General features: G+C 37.8%; 1 long non-coding RNA gene across 1 annotated transcript in view; it reads right to left on the reverse strand.

Annotated features, from left to right (window-relative positions):
- Window positions 1-1,513: 1,513 nt before the first annotated feature.
- LOC136019496 (uncharacterized) overlaps window positions 1,514-21,551 on the reverse strand; it is a 30,552-nt gene continuing 10,514 nt past the window's right edge. Inside the window, exons 6-13 of the long non-coding RNA XR_010614911.1 lie at window positions 20,922-20,995; window positions 16,768-16,892; window positions 14,316-14,406; window positions 9,307-9,492; window positions 7,507-7,575; window positions 6,248-6,399; window positions 4,227-4,372; window positions 1,514-3,876 (exon numbers count right to left, since the gene is read on the reverse strand). This is a non-coding gene — a long non-coding RNA (uncharacterized LOC136019496). The remainder of the gene's footprint in view (window positions 3,877-4,226; window positions 4,373-6,247; window positions 6,400-7,506; window positions 7,576-9,306; window positions 9,493-14,315; window positions 14,407-16,767; window positions 16,893-20,921; window positions 20,996-21,551) is intronic.

Below are 21,551 nucleotides of genomic sequence, written 5' to 3' on the forward strand. Positions count from 1 at the left end.
TGTGTAATTTGGAGATTGTATAGATACAGCTTACAAACGTTTATATGCCATGTATTAATATTAATAATAAAGCCAAGAATACATTACTTATAAACTTGCCTTCCTTGTTTATAATATAGTGGAAAGTTGAAGGTGCAGGGTTTGGGAGGGCTGAATGTTCTGTTTTACCTTTTTTTTTTTTTTTTTGTAATGTCAGATTCTTATTTCCTGTGTATGGGATTTACTGTTGTAGCAAATCTAGCCTTCAGGTCTTTGTTCTGTTGTTTTTTTCAAGTGGGCATGAAGGCATTTGTAGCATTACTAAGAAAAACATGAATGCGAAATCTACAAAGATTCTGCCTATAAAGAGAAAACACATTACATTGTCAAACTTAATGTCTGTTCTTTAATACAAATTTGGGTTGAGTAAGAAACTAAATACACAGCTTAGAGTTTCTGAATTTCTCTGTCAATGAAACAATAACTGTCTTCATTGTAGGTAAGTACTAGTTGTACTGTTCCTGTAACAGTAGATACCTTGTGAGTGGCTCCAAACTGCTAGCATCAATTCCTGTCAGACTTCTGGCACAACATCGCTGGAGTTTTCTGTGAATACTGTTGAATTCACCTTGTGATTTGAAACACTACTGAACTTATTTAATTAAATGTCAGCATAAAATTAATAGAAAATAATATTATCTGCTGTCTTTATAATACAGCCATCACACCAGTGCTACAACTAACAGAAAAAAATCACTGATTTCATAGCATGCTTAGCATCCTCTTTGCCCCCTTATTTGCCTATGTGCTTGGTTGTGTTGAAAAATGTAACCCTTTTTGTTATTTTTAAAAAAATAAGTGTTGCAAAATGTAACCCTTATTTATTTGTTATTTTAAAACATAACTGCAAACTGTAACCAGAGACATAAGTAGAACAATAATTACTGTGGGAGCTGAATAACTGGCAGCACTTAAAGCAGAAAGAGAAGTAAATATATCACAACAAAATCCAACTTTTTTTTTTGTTGCATGTGCCTCAGGGTGTCTGTGGCCACAGTTTGCATTGACTGAAATGCCTTTTATCATTCTTAAACATAGTCCTGCTATACGCAATTAATATTTGGGTTGGGGGGGGTTATCTTTTTGACAAAACCTGCAAGATTGATTACCTGCATAAGTATTATTTTTAGAAATAATTCATCAAGGCTTTACAGACACCTTAATGTCTGTGATAATATTAACACATTTTGAGCATCCCCTCTCATCCCCATCACAGGTAATCTTGCTTTAGTCATTTACAACATGGAAAGAATTCATATATCAAAGCAAATGAAGCAAGAACTGGCTATGTGGATATGTCCATAAATTCATACAAACCATTCAGCATCTCTTCATAACACTCTGGAAGTCCCTGCATAACACAGGCATGTTTTTGCAGATGTAGCTGGTCAGAGATATACAGTTTAAACAGCTAAAGTATATGGGAAGAAATAAGTATAGCTTGGATGAAGATAAAATACTTAAAGACAGTAAATTATGACAGTATCTTGTTTCTTTACAGTGTAGAGAATAACATTTCACAATAAGGCTAATAAGAGTATCATTAATTCCCCTGTGAGAAGTCAGTCTAAGATAAAAAGACAACTTTCAATGAAGAAAGCAGATCAGTTGTGTATCAGGGTAGAAGCACACAGTTCTATCACAGAACAGCTGGCCATTCAGTACCTCTTTTGGAAGAATAAAATCCATATTTTCATTTGCCAATTTTTTTCTTGAACCATGAAAATTACTGTAAATGAGTATGAAGATGAGAACAGAGAAACTGAATGTTCTCAATTGGAAGTTCAGAGGCAATTTAAGCTGTTCTTTTAAGAAAAGAATGTCCTGATGAAAAGATTCTCACCATGTGGTTATACAAGTGTTCCAGACAACTTATCCTTATTCTACAGTTGTGTTTTTAAAGTTTATAAATATCTTAAATTGGTTGCTGTTGCTACGAAGGCCAATTTGTAAGAGTAAATTCTTGTAGCTTAGGAAGCTTCAGTGCAGTGTTTTCATAGTTGGTTATTGTGGATTGTAAGACTCATTTCTGGATCAGTGTTAACTTGGTATATGTGGGGTTTTATTTGCCCTGGGTTAACTTAATCTGCATTGCAGTCAGATGGGATGATTTCATAGGGGATGGATTGCTCACTTTAATCTTTCTGTAATATTTCAATATTATATTTTAAAAAATGTTCACCATCAGAAGTTCTTGTACTTACCGTTTTCTACAGAAAGGAAAGAATTCAAACTACTTTTTTTTACCCACAACAGAGTATTTCTTTAGCTTTACAGATATTCTGTATTTATTGGTAGTCCTCTGTAGAACTCCCTTTCAAATTCAAAAATTTGGGTCATTCTGTGGAAGCAACAGAGCTTATGACTTAATTATAAGCTGTGAGAAAACATGTATTATTTTGAGAGGAAGTTGTATGGGAATGTAAAGGCAGCGATGATAATTATATGGTAATTTCTGTTATAAATCTGGAATGCTCATATGATAACTTTTATCTTGCCATATGCATCTTAAGATGAATATCAGTGCTACTTCAATATAAGCCAGAACAGACACGTATGATAAATGGGAAAGGCATTACATTATACTGAAATAATATAGGACAGAGCCAGCCTAAACTGATAATGGCTCTCTAGGTTCCCAGATGAGTCAGGCCCTGAGGTTGTGTAGGTCCTGTAAGAATTACATTTCCAGGGTAAGAAAGCCTGGAATTTAGTATGAGTTGTGAAGGAAGAGGGTGTCCACGTCAGTGGGGCTTTTCAGGCAGGAGTGCAGAGCCACAGCTTGGGTTGTTGGTAAGTGGGCTGCTACCATCAGGGGCAAATCTTGTACTGGGGGAAATAAGCTAAATTCTGGAAAAATGAATTAGTAACTGAGGAGAACACTCCCCCATATGCTTCAGATTAGCCATTTTACCATTTCTTACACTCTGGTTTCAAAATCTGAGAGTGAAGCACTGTGAATGCTGTGTTTTTATTTTTAATTTCTGCAGCAAGCAGCAATGAAAATTCTGACAGCTTAATCAGCCAGTATTATGTAAATGTGTGGAAAATTACAGTAGTTGATGTCTGAAGAGGGTTGTCAGCACTGAAATTGTTTATAATGTTTGATAAAGTTATGTGGGGCTTTTGCAAACAAGTAAAAATAAAGCCTGTATCACCACAATTTTCCATACGTTTATGTTTTGGATTCTCAGTGAAATTCTGATTCAACTGAATCAGTTTTGCCTAATCAGTGCAACTAGATGGCCAGTTTTTAGTGCTAGCATAATATATGGTATTGATTTTTTTCAGTCTTATCAATCATTGCTATACAATGACAAAAATGGAGAAAAAAAGCTGGCAAAAGGCAGAGACAATCACTTGGGTGGTGACACCCAAGTACCTTCAACACAGTGATTACTGTGTAAGATGTGACGTCCTGTCAGCACTGTTAGCATGGTGCAGAAAAATGTCCAACAGAACCTTGTGTTGGCACCTTGGTTGTGTTGTTGCTGCTGGTTTGAGGTGCCACAGAAGCAGGCATCATCTGATAGACTGAGTAGCAAAAGACTTGGGTGCAACTCAGGAGTCCGGGAGAAGGGTGAGCTATTGTATCATTGCTCCTCAGGAAATTTGTTCATGGTATATTGATGTTAGCAGGAGAGTAAATGAAGCTTAAGAGATGCTTTGATCTGTGAAGTCAAGTAGAGATGCAGATATTCTCCTGATGTGCTATACTATCTTATTCTTCATGTTGATTTCACAGCTTGGTGAGAATATAGTAATTCAAGCTTGTGCAGCAGCTTCATCTTGATGAGGGAGTTTATTATGTTGAGACTTCTTGTACAGGTGTTTCATCTGAAAGAGGCAAAAACATATGAGAAAGGTAAGGATAATGCCTTAGAAAGTGCATTAGCTTTGGGGGGGTCCAATTTGTGCTCCAGGGGTAGTGTAATCACATGGAAGAAAACAGAAAATATGGACCTACTTATCTGCCTCTACAGAGGGATGTATACATGTAATGTCTTCACTATGTTTTGGTTTTAGTCATTCTTTGACATCTAACAGCTAAATGTCTCTGAAATATCCTAAGTGAGCTTTAGATGAGACTCAGAAATAGCCCTTCCACTCAAAAAAAAAAAAAATAAAAAAAAAAATTATAGGTTTAAGTATTATGAATTAAATGCATTAGAATAAGCTATAGTTACCTAAGGCTTATATAATTCAGTGCAGAACCTTGAGCACAAGAAGCTGTGAAGGGAAAATAGTTGCAGTATTATCCATCATGGGGTGTTAAAAACAAAGCCAGCATCTCTTTGTGTTGATGAGTGTATCAGGATTTTTGCTGATTTCACTGTGAAAAGTTAAAGAATATTAAGGTTGTCATATTGAAATACATTTGTTATTGCACTTTGGAACATAGTACGCTTATACACACACAAAAAAAATAGGCTGACAGTGTAACAAGGATCCAGTACTGTGGTTCAGAACTGTTAAACATAGTTCAATTATTTCAGTAGTTTTCCACCCTGTTGATTACGTTCCATTTTTGGCAGGCCCCAAAAAAATACTAGTTCATGGATTCTTTAATTTAATTTCAGCCTTGAAGCCTGTATGGTGTAATTCAATGAACTTCGATTTTTCATTACTCTTAAAACTGGAAGCTGAAATGTACTAATGTATATAGAGTCAGAGAACAGTTTGGGTTGGAAATAACCTCAAAGATCATACAGTTCCGACCCCCTGCTATGGGCAGGGACACCTTCCATTAGACCGTGTTGCTCCAAGCCCATCCAACCTGGCCTTGAACACTGCCAGGGATGGGGCAGCCACAGCTTCTCTGGGCACCCTGTGCCAGTGAAGAATTTCTTCCTAATATTGAATCTAAATCTACTCTCTTTCAACTTAAACCTATTCCCACTTGTCCTGTCACTATATTCCCATGTAAAAAGTCCCTCTCCATCTTTCCTCTCAGCCCCTTTAGGCACCAGAAGGTTGCTATCAGGTCTCCCCAGAGCTTTCTTTTATCTATGCTTAACCACCCTAACTCTCTTTGTCTTAAGAGGAGAGGTGCTCTAGCTCTTGAACTGCGGCCTCTTCTGGACTTGCTCCAACAGCTCCACATCTTTCTTATGTTGGGTGCCCCAGAGCTGGATGCAGGACTGCAGGGGGGGGTCTTCCCTTAGCTCAATAGAGAGGCAGAATCCCCTCTCTCAACTTGCTGCACACGCTCTGGGGAATGCAGCCCAGGATGCGGTTGGTTTCTAGGCTCAAGTGCACACTGCCAGGTCATTTTGAGTTTCGTATTGGCCAGCACCCCCAAGTCCTTCTCCTCAGGGCTGCTCTCCATCTGTTCTCTGCCCAGCCTGCATTTGTGCTTGGGATTGCACTGACCCTGATACAGGACCTTGCACTTGGCTTTGTGAAACTTCATGAGATTTGCGTAGGTGAACTCAAATAGAATTGCATTTCACAGTGTGAAAATTTTTCTTTTTGGTGTTGTGGGATACCTGCGTTGTTTTGAAATAGAAGAAAATACCTTTTTTTGCAAATGAGCATAAAAACAACTATTTCATGAGGTGTGGTGCCTCAGATAGCCCTTTTGGGTACAATTGCTTTAGCTCCCGAACTTTTCTGCAGTGGTGACACACACCAACAAAAATAAATGCACACTCAATTATCTGAATTGCATTCAGAAAAATTCTCATCTGTTTTATGAAACAAGAAACTTAAATGCCCCTGCATTTCAAATTCATTGAATTTAGTCCTGCAAAAAACAGTGTACAGAGTTTAGAAAATGATGCTGCTACTTCAAAGTGGGAGATGGATTCCGGGAAGAGAGCAGACAAGGTGTTTCTGTGGTTCCTATTTACATTTTCAATTATGCCCTATTTTAAAATCAGTACACTGTATTGCAAACAATGCACAGTGAATAGAACTACATTTTTCTGCTTTCTGAAGTAACCAGTGTGCATTCACTCCCATGGCATGGCTAAGCATTTACTGCTGTCTCTATAGAAATAGGCTTAGGATTGATAAAATCAGATACACTGCCATTCCCTGTTTAGGAATAAGCAAAATGTATACGCTTTATGGATTTTGCTTTGCAGACTACCTACAGACACCTGCGATGTAGTTTTCATGATGAGAACATGTTCTGTTTCCTCCACTCATATACAATCAATTTTAATAAACCACAAAACAATTTTGCATCGAAAAATTTTCTTACCTTACAAATTCTTTTTAAGATACGTATTTCCTTAATTTACTGCAAGACAATGAGACTTACTCTTCCACATCACCAAGATGCTTATGTTCATAAGTTAAAATAGTTGCATATTTTCCATCTTTTGTATTTGGTGTCTGGAAGTTAAGATGGTTCTGGGTGTTTGAGAGAATAAATTAAAACCTTAAACACAGTGATATCAAATGCTTGGTCTAAATTTTCAAGTGTAAGAACTGAAGGGTGTATTTTCTGTATTCATGGTAAAATGTAGTCCAAGCTAAGTGAGTTTCAGATGTATTAAATGAGTCTAGCACTCATCTACTGCCTTACAATGCCACCTTTTATAACAACACTTATTCCCATGACTTCAAAACCTTGATTTTTTCATCAGGATGTTCCAGTCTCCATTCACTTTTCTTGTGCATGTGTGAGTGCAAGTGATGTTCTTAACTGACTGAATGGAAGGAAAAACGCAATGTCTCTTGGAGTGGAAGTGGGAAGAGCTGCAATAATATTCTAAATAATAGTTCCTCTTTATCTAATTTTCTTATTATAATGAGAAAATGGCTGCTCTGTGACTGTGCATGTCTCCTGCCACTACACAACTGTAATCAAAAGTCTTTGTCTATTGATTTTTTCCCAAACTCTACAGCATAAGAAACTTCTGTCAGAGAGGATCATTTAAATCAAAATTGATGATACCATATTCTCTAAACAGGAAGTGTCTTTATTAAAAACCAAAACAAAGCCACAAACAAAAGAAACCAAAATCTTTCATTAGCATTAAAATATGACCTCCAACTGTAATATATTTTGAAGATAGTTATGTCAGGGGAAAAGAAAGAATCCTTATAAAATTAAGGATTTATTGACACTATTCTTGGGATGAAAAGTATTCTAAACCATATGTTTCTTAGATGCACTTTGCAAGAATATGAAGTGCTTTCAATTGCTAGGAATTATTCCCAGCTCCACAGTTACGTACTTCTGCTCAAACTGACTGTCAAAAATTGACAGCTGGAATATTTGCCCGGCTTGAATGCAACTGCAGAAATTGTTATTAAAAAATACAAGCAGTCAGAAATCCAGGTTTTTCACTGGAATTCCATATTAGCATTTTAAATTGTATTGTTAATGATATCAAAGCACATACTAAAAACCATAGCTCCTTCTAGTGACCAACAATCCTGTTTGAAGATGCTAAAACTGTTTTCCAGATCATGTCAAAGGACAAAGCTGTGAAGCTCTCAGGTGTTCCTTACATTATTCCAAGTAGAGATGAGTGCTGTTCTGGCTTCTTTCCTGATTTTCATACTCTTCATTATAATCACCTAATAAAGAGCAAGTTGAATCATCATTTAGATTAAGGACATTTTTCTAATAATAAATTTCTAGCTTTTATTCTGTTGAGCAAAATAGGAACCAGAGAAATATTAAAGCTCTTGTTTCTACGAGTCTTATCTTTTCAGACAAATACCAGATTTCCCAAATTTCCTTCATTTGACTGCAGGATGGTGATAACTGCGTTCCACAGCAGCTCTGCTATTTAATATTGTCCTTAAGAACAGAGAGATCTTGTTGGAACTACCTGAAACAAGTTCTGTAATGAGGAAAATAGTTCAGGTTTATAAAATGAAGACTTCATTTAAAACGAAACAACCAACCAACACCAAAACCAAAAGCAAAACCCCAACAAAGTCTCAGACTGAAATGACCAGCAATGCACACTAAGACACAAATTGGAAGTATTGTATACATTACCCTCTTGCTCTGTTCTTTTTAGTTTATCACCTTCTTGTTATATGAAAATAACAGAGTACATCAGGCTTGAAGAGAACTACAACAAATAATGTGAAGGATTCTGGGGCATGTTGTTAATGATCATTTCCAGTCCTTCCCTCGTTATCAAGATACTTGAACAAGTTGTCTACAGTCCAGAGTTAAGATCTTTTGCTTTCCATCCATTTTCTGTTTCAGTTTCTTGTGCAGTGCTGCTTCCAAATTTGACACAGCAGTCTTTTGCAAAAAAAATGTCTGCACTGCTCTGCCAACTCCATAACTTGGTACAGATGACCTGATACTAGACAGGGAGGCTCTTGCTCATGTCCTTAAGACAGACTGCCATTCTTGTGAACTTAGGCCAAGCAGCTTTGGCTGACATAAAGATGCTTCTTTGCAGTCCACCAGGTGTTCCTTTGTTACTTCAGTCTTTGCGGTCCCCATATAAGAGTGACAGCTTAGAGCGGCTTTTCTACCAAACCTAATTGCTTCTTGTTTGGGATGGGAAGCTGGGACTGTGATGTGTCACCCTAGCCTGGCCTTTCCTTCTAATTCTTTTCCTCATGGGAAATAATAAGGGCTATTTTGTTATCCTAACTTAACAACAATCAATGAAATTAAAATTAACTGTCACCTAACAGAAATGCAAATGTAATCTGCTTTAGTCAGCTCTCTGCCCTTGCTCATCAACAGATACCCATAAAGAGCTCTCTGCCATACAAGACTGCCTTCTATTTATCTCTCTTTATCACTTTATTTCATCTCCTGGGAGTAGTGATGCCTCTTGATTCTTTACAGACCCTTCCTGACTTACGTCAGTAATTTAAGATGATGCTCATGACTTTCACCCAAAAAAAGGCATTGAGTATTCCTGGCAGTCAGAGCAACGAGATGTTGGGTAAAAAATGCCAACAAAGTACTCTTCAGAAAAAAATATACTCTAAAAATGGAATATAGAGATAATCTTATTTCAGCTTATTAATTATGCCCTGTAAGCAATGAATCAAATCACTTTGCTGTATTATACAATTACTGCTGTAATTTGTAGTCATTACAGTTTGTGCTGAGGTATAATTGTGTAATTCATTTTATGCAAGTTATTGACAGAGAAGGTCTTAACAACTTTAGCATGAAGATTTACTTTGGGTTTACTACAGTTTAATTTGCAGATCAAAAGCACAATAGAACAGCTTGTTGTGTCTACCCCTCAGAGTCATTTATGTTTGGATCATGCAGAAAAAAGAAAGATTAGAAAAAGAGATTTAGGGTAGAAACATCACTACCTGGTATATCGTTCCCTTTATAGTCCATTGGGTGCTGTTGTGTTGGTGCATTGTGTCTTGTGTGCAGACTTAATTCCCTGGTCAGCAGTATTTTCATAACAGGTTGTTCGAAGACAGTAGGTGGCTTTTCCGCATGCAGTGAATTACTTCAAGTAACATTTGATCATTTGGCACAGTCTTCTGCATCTGAGTAATGTTTATTAAATCAATTGTGGTTTGATATAAATAGATTTTAAAGTTTCAACTCTCACATCTAAAATGGAGCATAATAACTGCTGTTACAACTTAAGGAGTTGTTGCAGGGAAGGAAGGCACTCTTATATCGTCCTCTATGCTTTCTTTGTTACTCTTCTGCTAGCTGACATCTGCCATCCTGAATGTTGTTTATGGTTGGCTTTGTTGTTTTATTTTTGTCTTTGGTGTCCCTCTATAGAATTTTAAGAATGATTAGTTTCACACTTCTGCCAGCTTCTTCACAAATAACAGTGATTTTTTCCTTATCTAGTGTCACTTCTTTTAAATTAAGGAGAGGGATAATGTTAAAAAACCAAAAACAGAAGAAGATAGCCTTTTTGGATATGTCTGTGTTCTACATATTACAACATACAGACTGTGTGGACATCACTTCAGAAGATTTACGTGGGTGATTTGTATAAAATTGCTCCTATTGAAAAAAGGTGAGGGGATGATTCTGAAAATCTGTCATGTGCTGTGGAACCGTTATCTTGGCAGCTTCTGGGCATTCAGATTATTCTGTTCTCAGTGGTAAATATACATCACTTGGGTCAAATAAATTTAGTTACATAATCTTCCTACAAATGATATTTGAAAGATTCTTTTTACTTAAGTCTTACCTGACTGTTGGGTGCTTTGGATTTCTTATTTAACCTAGCAGATAATTTTAAAATGCTTTATGTAGGGGTAAAGAGTTACTCCAGAAGCTTATAAATAGACCGGTTCTGGACTAACTTCTGTTTTCAGCCCAATTAAGATTCTGAAGGTTGAGAAACCTCTCAGTTACTCAGGCGTTTCTGAAATTTGTCATTGTGGCAAAACAACTGCCTTTACATTCAGCCTTAACATATTAAAAGTCAGAGATACATACACTCAGCCTCCTACATAGCATAATATTAAAGATATAAATGTTACAAGAGCAAGAAAATAACTTATTGTACTGAGTTGTGTGCATGCTACTCTTTGCTTACGTCTGTAATTTAATTTATATACACTGCATGAAGCTACAATGTAGTCATAAATTGAAAGTGTTCAGTAATAATGATATTGTTTCTCTCTTCTTGATTAAAACCTTGGAACTCCCTTTCCTAACATTCCTCACTAGAGTCTTACAAGTCTGAAAAGGAGAGCTTACCATCCTGGAAAATCAATGGAGCAGGAAAAGGGAGAAAATTATCGGGCAGGTTATCAGCTGCTTGTCGCTGCCCTCTTTTGGAGCTTACACTGTCATGCATCAGCAATCTGGCAATTAAGCAGTTCATGCAAATACTGTCTCATGTGTCTTGGACAGAACTGGATAGAACAGTTTAAATAGTCACCTTTTGCCTGAAGTAAATCAGCAAGCTTTGAATTGAAACACACTGGAATAGATCAAGATAGATCCTTTTACTGATGCAGTTGATGCCTTAATACAGCCAATGGGCCCATGTGGCCAATATTTAGAGCATCCACTTTGCCCAGCTCAGGATCCCAAAATGAAATACACTCTCTTTACCTCCGTGAGCAGCTGCAGCATATATGATTGTGCTCATTTGAAGTCAGATACTCAGTTCACTTGAAATTGCCAGGATATATGAATTCTATCAGCTACATGCAGAGTTTTGTCATGTATTCTTTTCTGATCTATCCTCATAACAATTTGAAAGGATACTTTCCTCGTTTGGTGTGATGCATTAAAATATGTTACATCTCAGAAATTGTAGTCCTCTTGTTGCCAATATGACCTTCGTGTAAATCTAAATAAATCTTGCTATGTATAGCAAAGATTAGTCCTATAAGGATATATAACTTCTCATGTATCCAAAAGAAAAACTGGTAGCTTAGTTTTGCCTGAAGAATAGCTACCTCATGGGAGCTACATACCATTTACATAAAATCCTAATGCTTTACCTTTATTAGGTAATAAATCACATAAATTTGACTACCTTAAGCCTGGGAGAACATTCCTAATTGAGAGCTCTAACGAGAAATGTTAAAAAAGAAAATAAAGAAAAAGCAAACTGGATGCAAGATTTTATCAAGATGCTGCTCCAGGATGTCAGGATCTCTAGACACTATGTTTCATGGCTCTGTGAGTGCCATTTTGGTGGTACTTGAGTGCTTTATTGACTGCAGTGCAGGTGTCATTATTGGACTATTGCACTTTGCAAATATAAATGAAATATGTAGATAAAGTAACTTGCGCAATTTGTCTAAGCTATTGAACCTTCTCTTCCAGTTGCTGGCTAGTGTCCTTTTTCTTCCACCATTCCTTTTTCTGGTCACTAGAGCCTATTTTAATGAGTAAGTCTCTTTCTGTCTCTACCTGTCATGATGTTATAAAAGGATCCAACGCATCTCCTAAAATCCTTGAACAGTGACCTTGGCTGTTTCATTATATTGGAATATTGAACAAATAAGTTTCAGATTGCCTCAGAGACCAAAATACTTAAATTTCAATATTCTTAAGTACTTAGTAGTGTGTTATTTTATGACTGCATCTATTTCTGAGGATGGCTTTTCATAAAAAAATGAATATTAACTGGTGAGCTTCAAGGGAACAGGGGGACTGGTAGAACTGCCTGTGCTTGTAACCTACTGTGAATACAATTCTCTGTAGTGAATGTGAGTTGAGATTACATGTGCCCAATAAGAGGAAGGGAGGCAGAAAGCAAGTTTTTTGTATCTGACTGAAGCTATAGTATCTAAGAAATGCATAGTGATGATGACGGAAAAACAACATTCTCTGGTTAAACTGATACTATATAGAAACTATAATTATTTTCCCATACTTCCTGTTACTATTGCAAATTTCTTACAACTGCCCATTCTAAATGAGTATGTTTTTATGCATAGTAATAATTTCCAAATACGAACTCCTGAGAGTTACCTATGATGTCTTGCACCTTATTTCAGAAAGAGTATAAGCAGTTGCACTCCTTGTTGCTTGCAACCTCTTTTTTAAGCTGCTTCAGAAAAGAAAAAAACAGTCATAAGGAACAAAATAAAGTTATTCCATTCTTTTGCTTGATGCAAACTTTATCCTCAGAATGAAGGTTCCAAATTGTAGTGCCTCTTCGAAAAAAAGTGGCTAATGTTGCTATGGCTACAGAACCATTCCCTTTGCTTTGCTTTTCTGCCTTAGTAATGAAAGAGGAAAGAGGGAGTTTTATTCATGATTTATATGATGCTTTGCAGGGGAGACTTATCTCCCTGTATATACTTGACATACAGCCTTCTTAAACTGGAGTATTTTGGGGTTTGGTTATTTCTCAAGGTGTTGGGTTATTTCTCAAGGTGTTTAGCCCTCTTTTCTTAATAAAGTTGGTGAAAAACTAATGTAATCTTAAAAAGCTGGACTGAAATTGTCAGTTTCACTCACAATCCAGCTCAGATGAAAGATTGATTCAGTTTCCATCAGTCTAATCCCCCTCAGCTATACAACACTCAGGTTGCCCTGAGCTACCTTAGTTTATTGAATTAGCTTAATCTCAGGAGTGACTGGTGCTGATATTTAATTTTTTTGCACAAGGTATTCTTAAGATTCCTTAAATGCATGTGGAACAGATTAAGTCATGCTCTAGGATGCCCAGCTTTACTCCATTATGTTACTGGGTTTTTTTTCTCTTTGTACTTCTGTGAGCAACATGCAGTTTCTTCTCCTCCCACTAACACAAATCTCTTGGAACCCAGAAAAAAGTCTGTGATGCTTTGCTTCTCTGTGATTCTTCCATAGGCTGACAAGTAATTTCTAGTATGGCTGAATTTAAATGTTTGTGAAAACTATTCCCGTTTTCTTATCAACAAAGCATCATCATCAGCACATCTCGAGGATGAAAATACATTTGGAAGCAGCCACCACAAGAGCAATGCAACTGAAATGTTCTCCTGAGGACAATAAGCAAGCTCTTTAAAGGCAGCAATGATATGGCATAAATGTACTCTCTAAGGACAGAATTACTGATGCATTTCCCTGGGGATCATTCTGATTCTGCTGCAGAAAGCTTACTGTGAAATGATAATGCAAATAAAGACTAGAAACTGTGTAAGGGTTTTGTGCTTTTATTGTGGGTTGTTTTTTTTTTTACCTAAACCCCCCCCAAAACCTAATTTAGCAATGAGAATGACCTTCCATTTTACAAAAGCTGAAGACCAAGCCTACTTCATACAGCTCCATTAGGAAGAGAGTTTTTGCTAGCTGCCTTGACAGCGTACACATTTGAGGTGGGGATGCCAGCATGGCTATTATTAAGGCTTCCTGCTACTTTTTTAGTAACAAGTAGTTCTGACTGTCCTGTAATGCCAAGCAGCTATGTGAATTCCTCCAATCTGAATGGCATTTCTATATTTATCATACACACTCAGATATATATTCCCTTTAATGTTTCTTATTTCATTCTATTATTTCAGCCAAAGTAGTTGCAGATGTCTCTGAGTTAACTTAAGGAAGTAGTATAGTGCTGGTGTGTTGGCTTGGGGTTTTTAGTTTGGATTTTACTGTCCCTTCACTCTCTCAAGCCTTCGCTTTCTGGAAAACTTAAAGATTGGTGCAGAAACTTAATCTGATGGCCTTTAGCTTGACTACACCTGTGCTGACCCTAGGAAAACTTACTCACATTTTCTAAGTCACAAGACTAAGAACTTCAGTTAACTCTTGGGAAGGTACATTGTTATTGTAAGCAAGCCCTTAACAATGGGGCTTTTTTTTTTTTTTTGCCTGAGCAGACTGGATATTGTCTGTTCTCACACAGCACGGACATGTCCAGACTCTTAATGAACCATCTCTCCAGACTTACCGAGCATGCACCAACTGCCACAGCTTTAGAAACGGAAAAGACTGGAAATATGCCATCCTGGAGGGCAACAGCAGCTTCACAGTGCTTTGAACTGGAAGGAGAGGTGCAGAGAAAGGGCCCTTGGTTAGAACTGGGAGCCTGTATTCTTGGTAATTCCCTGCTGATACAGCAAGAAAATAGATTGAAGGTAATAAGGTAGGATCTGTGTGTGAGGGACATAAGCCTGAAAAAGCAACAGCTAGTGTGACCTTGGTCTTGGAGCATTAGTTTTACAGCCGAACAGCAGAAAAAGGACATGAAGCAGTTCCTGCTGGAGATATAAAGCTTCCGTAGATAGTTAGATTTCATGCCATTTGCTGACACAAGAGGAGCAGTGGGATAAGAGGACCTTTTGTGATGTGTAGACATAGCTTGAGACTTTTCAACACTGTTGGAAAGAAAAATAACATTTCTTTTGCAGTACCAGTTGACTGGGCTCTTGAGAAATGGAGTGGAATGGAGGGGAGTAACTGCAGAAACTTTAGAAATAGAAGCTAAAGGTTGAAAATTCAAGAGGACTGCAAATATGAAGGTGAGTAAAAAGGGCTGAGAGGAGTCTAAAATTTCAGGAGAGGGAAGCAGGGGACCCAGGAGACTTTCAGACTGCAGCTGACAGAATAAAGATTAGGAAGGGCAGAATAAAGAACAGGAAAGAGCATAGTAGAAAGAATCAAGTTTTGGAAGTAGGAAAAAGAATTTATCCACATTATCTTCTGGAGTCTGGATTTAGAGCTGGACAACAGTAGACAAATGAGCTGCTGAAAGTGTCAGACTGCCCAACCCACCTGCACCAAAGACATAGTGACGTCTCTCACTGGTTTGCTGCTACTGCTATGGAAAGAGTTGGATTATTAGCATCTAGTGTCTAGCTGTGTTTCTTCAGGGAGAGTCAAACCATGAGTTTCTTAAACATGTTCAACTTTTAAAGTAACCCAAGATGGGTTAATGTACAATACAGTACACAGATGATATTTACTGCCTACTGTTTGTAGTGACTGAACAGAACACAAATGGACATTGGAGCCTCGATAAACAACAGCGGATGTAAATACTTGATTTAAAACCCCTTATCGTATACTTTAAAAATACTTTTCCATTTTTGTCCCAACGTATTATGGAGGATGCTTTAAACTACAAGTTTTTCTGATTCTTACCATCTTACCAGGTGAGAGACCGCCACAGAATTTGGACTTTATGTGTGATATAACATGAGTCATAGTTTAAAGACTGTAACTTAGGTGTGTGAAGCTTCTTTGAAAGAAACAGTAATTTGTCCAAGTTTAATTTCTGTATTTCTGTGAAATTTATCTTCAAATACTTGACTGGAGTTGAGGTTTTCAGAGGTCTCTGATTTCATGAGAAGTAAAACATTTAATTAAAACTGACTTAAAATCTAAAGAAATACATAAAGAGTTGTTTCAGATAACTTAAACGTGGGCTAGGGAAAGATTTTATATATTTGCATATTTTATTACTGGATATAAAAAGCAATTTTTCAAATTAATGCTAGTTCTGAGTCTTTTGCCCATTTATCTGTAAGAAGATCAGGGGATGCTATTTCCAGAATGGTCTGACTTCCTCAGCTGCACTAAAATGATTTTAGTTCTGGTAGCCCAATGTAACTTAATGGGGAATGCTCTGTGTTCTAATTCATCTCTACTGGTTTTATGCTCAAAGGACAGTTCCTTTAAGATAGCTACCAAAACTCTTCTAAGGGAAATAGCAATATCTATCAATATCTAAGTGGTTTATGCAAGGATAACATTATCGTCTTTGTCTAGCTCACTTTAAAGTTTCATACATTCTATCAGTGTTACCACTGAATTATTTTTAAATTATTAACACTGCTCTGCCTATAATTTTATTTCCTTTGTTGTTTTCTATAACTGACTTCAATACAGGATAAAAGTAACTGAGCAACTGAAATTTAGATTGAAACCCCTTGCCATTTCCAGATAAAGCTCCCATCTACCCCAGTGCCTGAACTCCTTAGAACTGTAAGAGCAGTGCCTACACCATTACCACTGTGTGCTGACCACATCCATAGAGAGTTAAAGAAAAAACATCTTAATGCCTTAAAATATATTCCATTTAAGTCTTCCCAGCTGATAACAAGTATGTCCTACCAAGAACATGCTCTTCACACTGTCCAAATATGCAAGTTTATTAAGGACAATTACAGCCATAATATGTACAAGCTCATGGCAATTTTTAGATATCTGCAGATACAAACAACAAAACCTGGGATAAAGAATCTCTTGGAAAACTATTTATACTTAATAAACTTGAGCATTTGGACAGTGTGTTCCTGACATATATGAACTTTTAGATGTCTATGCCCTAAAAACAAAGGATGATTACTGATGATTATTGAGTCTTAGTAAAAAAAAAAAGAGTGATTATTTATTCTTACCAAAAAAGGGTGATTATTGATTGATTCTTTATGTAATGGATTGTCCTGGGTTCACCAGTAGCCGTTTTTCTCCTTCTTAGTAGCTGGTGCAGTGCTGTGTTTTGACTTCCAGCCTGGGAACAGAGCTGATAGCAACAATTAAAAACAATTGGTGTTAAGTAATGTTTATTCTGGCTAAGGACTTTGTGAGTCTCATGCTCTGCCAGGGACGAGGGGAGGCCGGGAGGAAGCAGAGACAGGACACCAGAGCTAGCCAAAGAGGTATTCCATACCACAGCACGTCATGCCCAGGGAGGTAACTGGGAGTTACCCGGAAGGACACGGGCTGTCTTCGGGGGGCGGTCGAACTCATTCAGCGGTGGTATTGTATTCTCTTCTCTTGTTATTTTCTCTTATCAATATTATCATTGGCGGTAGCAGCAGTGATTTGTGTTATACCTTAGTTACTGGGCTGTTCTTATCTCAACCCGTGGGAATTACATTCTCTCGATTCTCCTCCCCATCCCTCCGGGAGCAGAGGTGGGGGGGGGGGGGGAACAAAAAGGGAGAAAAGAGGGGGGGAGTGAGTGAACGAGCTGTGTGGATAGGTTTAAACCACAACATGGATTCAGGCCACTGTATAAACTTAGAGCACACTGAATGATAAGTTTTTACTAAGTGTAAATAAAGGGGGGGGGGGATGTGTGAGGAAATCTGCAGAACTTCAGCTTTTGTTGGCAGGTGGAAACTCATTAAATCTGCACATGCTTGAGGAGGTAGTGTATATATTCTGTGCTGCTATTGAGACAATCCTCACAGAAATTTCCCTGTTTCATCTGTCTGATAAATGGCGATATTGGAAAAGAATGTGGTTCTTCTCTAGGCAGCTGTGCAATTCACTGCTTCATGCTTCCTTTCTCTTTGTGCTATAAAGATGAAGTCTATTGCCTTAGACATTTACAAATCAAATCTTTTCATGTCACTAACTGCTCTTAGAGAAAAGCACAGATGTAAAATCCCTGTTTGTCTCTGCAGAGAGGCTAGCAAATGGGCTACTAACAGCAAGGCTCACCACTCTTTAATCAGAATCTGTGCTCAAGAGCATTACTGCAGTACTTACCATGGAAAGTGTATTGCTTAGAATAGTTTTTCTTTTGAACATTGGAAAACAACACTACACTTAAAATTATGTAAAAGGGACAAAACTTTAGAATGTCTCACTCTTTGTTTGAAGTCCTGTGCTTCCAAGAGAAAACTATCACTCCAGCTCCCTTTCCTCCCTGTACAGCGTTGTGAGAATTCTGATTGCAGCAGCTAGGCTCTGGTGTGTACCAGTGCTGCAGAGCTGTGTGGAATCAGGGGCACGGGGTTTTAGGCCCTTGTCTGGGTTTGGGGCTTTTTTGCTAATTGTGGAACTATAGGCATTCCTTTTGCTGCTTGCTGGTAGGACTGCCAAGTAAACATTTGGGGAAGGACTGAAGGTTTTAAGAAGGCTGCTGGGAGGGCAAGAACACTGCCTGCATTTCGCTTGGCTTTCAATCACTGGTGCTTGGCATAGACTCATAGAATCATAGAATAGTTCGGGTTGGAAAGGACTTTAAGATCATCCAGTTCCAATCCCCCTGCCGTGGGCAGGGACACCTCACACTAAACCATCTCACCCAAGGCTCTGTCCAGCCTGGCCTTGAACACTGCCAGGGATGGAGCATTCACATCTTCCCTGGGCAACCCATTCCAGTGCCTCACCACCCTTACAGTAAAGAACTTCTTCCTTATATCCAATCTAAACTTCCCCTGTTTAGGTTTTAACATGTTACCCCTTGTCCTGTCACTACAGTCCCAACGAATAGTCCCTCTCCAGCATCCGCTTCAACACACTTTAAAATAGTTTGTAGTTTTTGAGTTGAAAGAGCAATTCTGTGCTCTTATTCTCTTTGCGATAGCAGATAAACTGATTCAATACTGTTTTCCTTTCTGGTCTTAAACTGTAATGCTTCATAACATGAACCCGCTAGCAGAGCACTTGAAACTAAAGCAAGAGTGTCAATTTGATTTTAGTTTAATCTAATTCAGAGGAATAGAGCCTAAATCTTATATAAACAAATGGTGATCTTTAGTTTTACCTTCTTGTAACAGAAGATACTAACAGTTTGAAGCATTTTCAACTTTGAACTGAGAAGGATGTCAATCTGAAGATGGGTCAAAATTGGGACAAAAGCTTAATTTTGAGCTTTTCAGAAGAAGTGGAATCACTTTCAAGTACTGACTTGTAGTTTAATATTTTTGAGATATAAAGGTGTGAAGTGGCATAAAGATGTCAGCTTATAAAGTACCTTCCTCTACAAAAGCACCGCATGTTAAAACAGCAAGTGATAGAGCAGACTGTTTTTGTCACATAGCAGGTAACATCCTGAGTGACTCCAGCATGGTTTGCCTCTTGTCAACAAGATAATTTGAACAAAAAAAAAGTTGTGCTTCCAAAATAAGTGTCTCCTGTCATAGAACTGCTGAATGCTCAGTTCTGCTACAAGGGTTTTTATGAGAGAGAAGCAAGACTAATTTACAAACATCAAGAACCAGGATGCGATAAACTTGGCTTTGCGTGGATGTTTAGAGAATCTGCACTGTCAGTTTAGCTACAAATGTGCTGTGGCAGTCAGAAGCAGTTGCCAGACGACACTGCAGCCGAAGTCCACTTTATATTCTAAAAGGCTTTCTTAGTTTTTTGAGAGGGACAAAGGTTATAAAGTCTGACTTGATGTAGTGTATGTCTCCATCATCTGGGTATTCAAAAATACTTATGAAGCGTACACTTAAATTTCTTTCATGTTGTATTTGAGTCGCGCACTTACATGGCATACAGGAGAAGTGCAGAGAATGAACGAAGCAGCAGCAAAGGATTAAAAAAAAGCTTCTAAGCTCATCCTACAAACAAGATAAATGGCATCTATCCATCTGTTAGATTGCCTATGGGCATTTCAAACATCCTGAAAACAGGCATCACACCTTTTTGACAGTGTTTGCCTGTAAATGTGTAGTGCCATTCACTACTGACGTTTTTACACTAATAGAAAATGTTACAAATTCATAATTGTTCATACCATGGCTAGAGACCTACATGAGTTTTGATACTGATATTTTGCAGACTTGTCTGACTCTGTCAGAACGGCTTTTAGTTATTTGTCTTGCCCTCTCTTCTACTTAAGTATAGAAATAGCAACAAAGGCTAATAATAAATGCCACAATAAAAGCAGACCCAGGAGCATACATTTCCCTCTTCACTTAAGAAGAAATACACACTTCACATCTTTGTGAAAGCACACTATTACTATTCTGTCTTGGATACATTTCAGCATCTGCATGGGGACTTTTTCCTCCCGATGCAAAGACAATACCGTAAAGTTGGTTAATTCAGTGCTTTTTCAGCAAAATAACTTTCTGATTTTTTTATAAATGACATCCTCCTCTTGTCTCTAGCAATAGACCAGATCTGAGCATCTATATTCAGCACAGCTGTGAGCTGTTCTGACTATAGACAGGACTGCAGCCCTGTGACTGGTAAGTTCAACACAGAGTAATTATGACCTCCGAACTGGATGCTGTGTTTATTTGAACAAGCATGTATCCCAGCTACTGAGGGACAAATCAGTACTAATTTATACAAGTCAAGGCCTGTCTCTGACTTGGAACAGCTGCTAAAGGCAAAAATCAAATATATGGGGATACCTGACAAAAATTCAGATGCTGGCAAACTGTAGTAGGTGCTTTCAAACACCTACCGAGTTCTTTAACCAGTATTTTTGCTTTCACTTTGATCAATGTAAAGACATTACATGGTTCCCTCTGAAAATAAAGATATCCAAGAAAGATGAAATAAGAGAAAAACCTATAGCTGAATCTATTATTTGCTTCTGGCCTAAGAGAAAAGTTCATTGCTGCAGTGGTCTAATGAGCCACTGCACTGGCACTCGATTTCAACTGCATTCTTAACAAAATAGTTGTGCTCTCATACTACTATTATAGTAAGTCACAAAGGCAATGGTTTTTACTTTAATTCTGCAAGAAGAACTTGAGAGCACTCAGAATTCAAAACTTCAGCACACTTGACTGGACAGAATGATCCCAGGAAGGGAAGGGGAAGGCATTTTAAAGTCAGTGTAAAAGCAGGCTACTACCTGAGGCTTCTGTGCGTAGCTATTTCAGGATTCAGTGGGTACTTCCCTCTTCATTCATCAAATGATCACTTCCACTGGGAAAAAGGCAACACTGAAAATAAAACTGCTGTAAAGTAATTCACTGAGCTAATGATAAAAAGTGAGGGAGGCACTGTTTGGAGGGGGTATGCTCATGAAAACTATGACTGGAGCTACAAGAACTGCTGCAAGACATCTGTGCGGAAAGTTTATAGTGTTCTTTTTTACTTACTCGCTTCCTGGATTTCTGCTAAACCTGAAGTTTTCTGAGGGAGAAGACAGGAATAGCCACTCAGTCAAACCTAAGGTCTTGCTTCTCTCACCCCTTAATGAACACCATAAGAACTAGGCTGCTAGGCTTCTCATTATCAGGTATTCATGATGGACCTGAAATAACTTTCCTTCTGAAGCTTTATGAGAAACTGACCTTTTCTTCAAACCTCTTAATAAATTGTCACTTTCTGATGAAACTAATCTTGGAAAAAATCCTGGTCAACTCTAATAGCAAAGGTTTGCCTCTAACTTCTATTTCAGATGTAACTGTGTGACTGTGCTACATGATTACACACTCACAACCCTTACAGCACTACCGATCAACCATTACTTTGCTGG

Source organism: Lathamus discolor, chromosome 9 (assembly GCF_037157495.1).
Source record: "Lathamus discolor isolate bLatDis1 chromosome 9, bLatDis1.hap1, whole genome shotgun sequence".
In the NCBI taxonomy this organism is placed as follows: domain Eukaryota; kingdom Metazoa; phylum Chordata; class Aves; order Psittaciformes; family Psittacidae; genus Lathamus; species Lathamus discolor.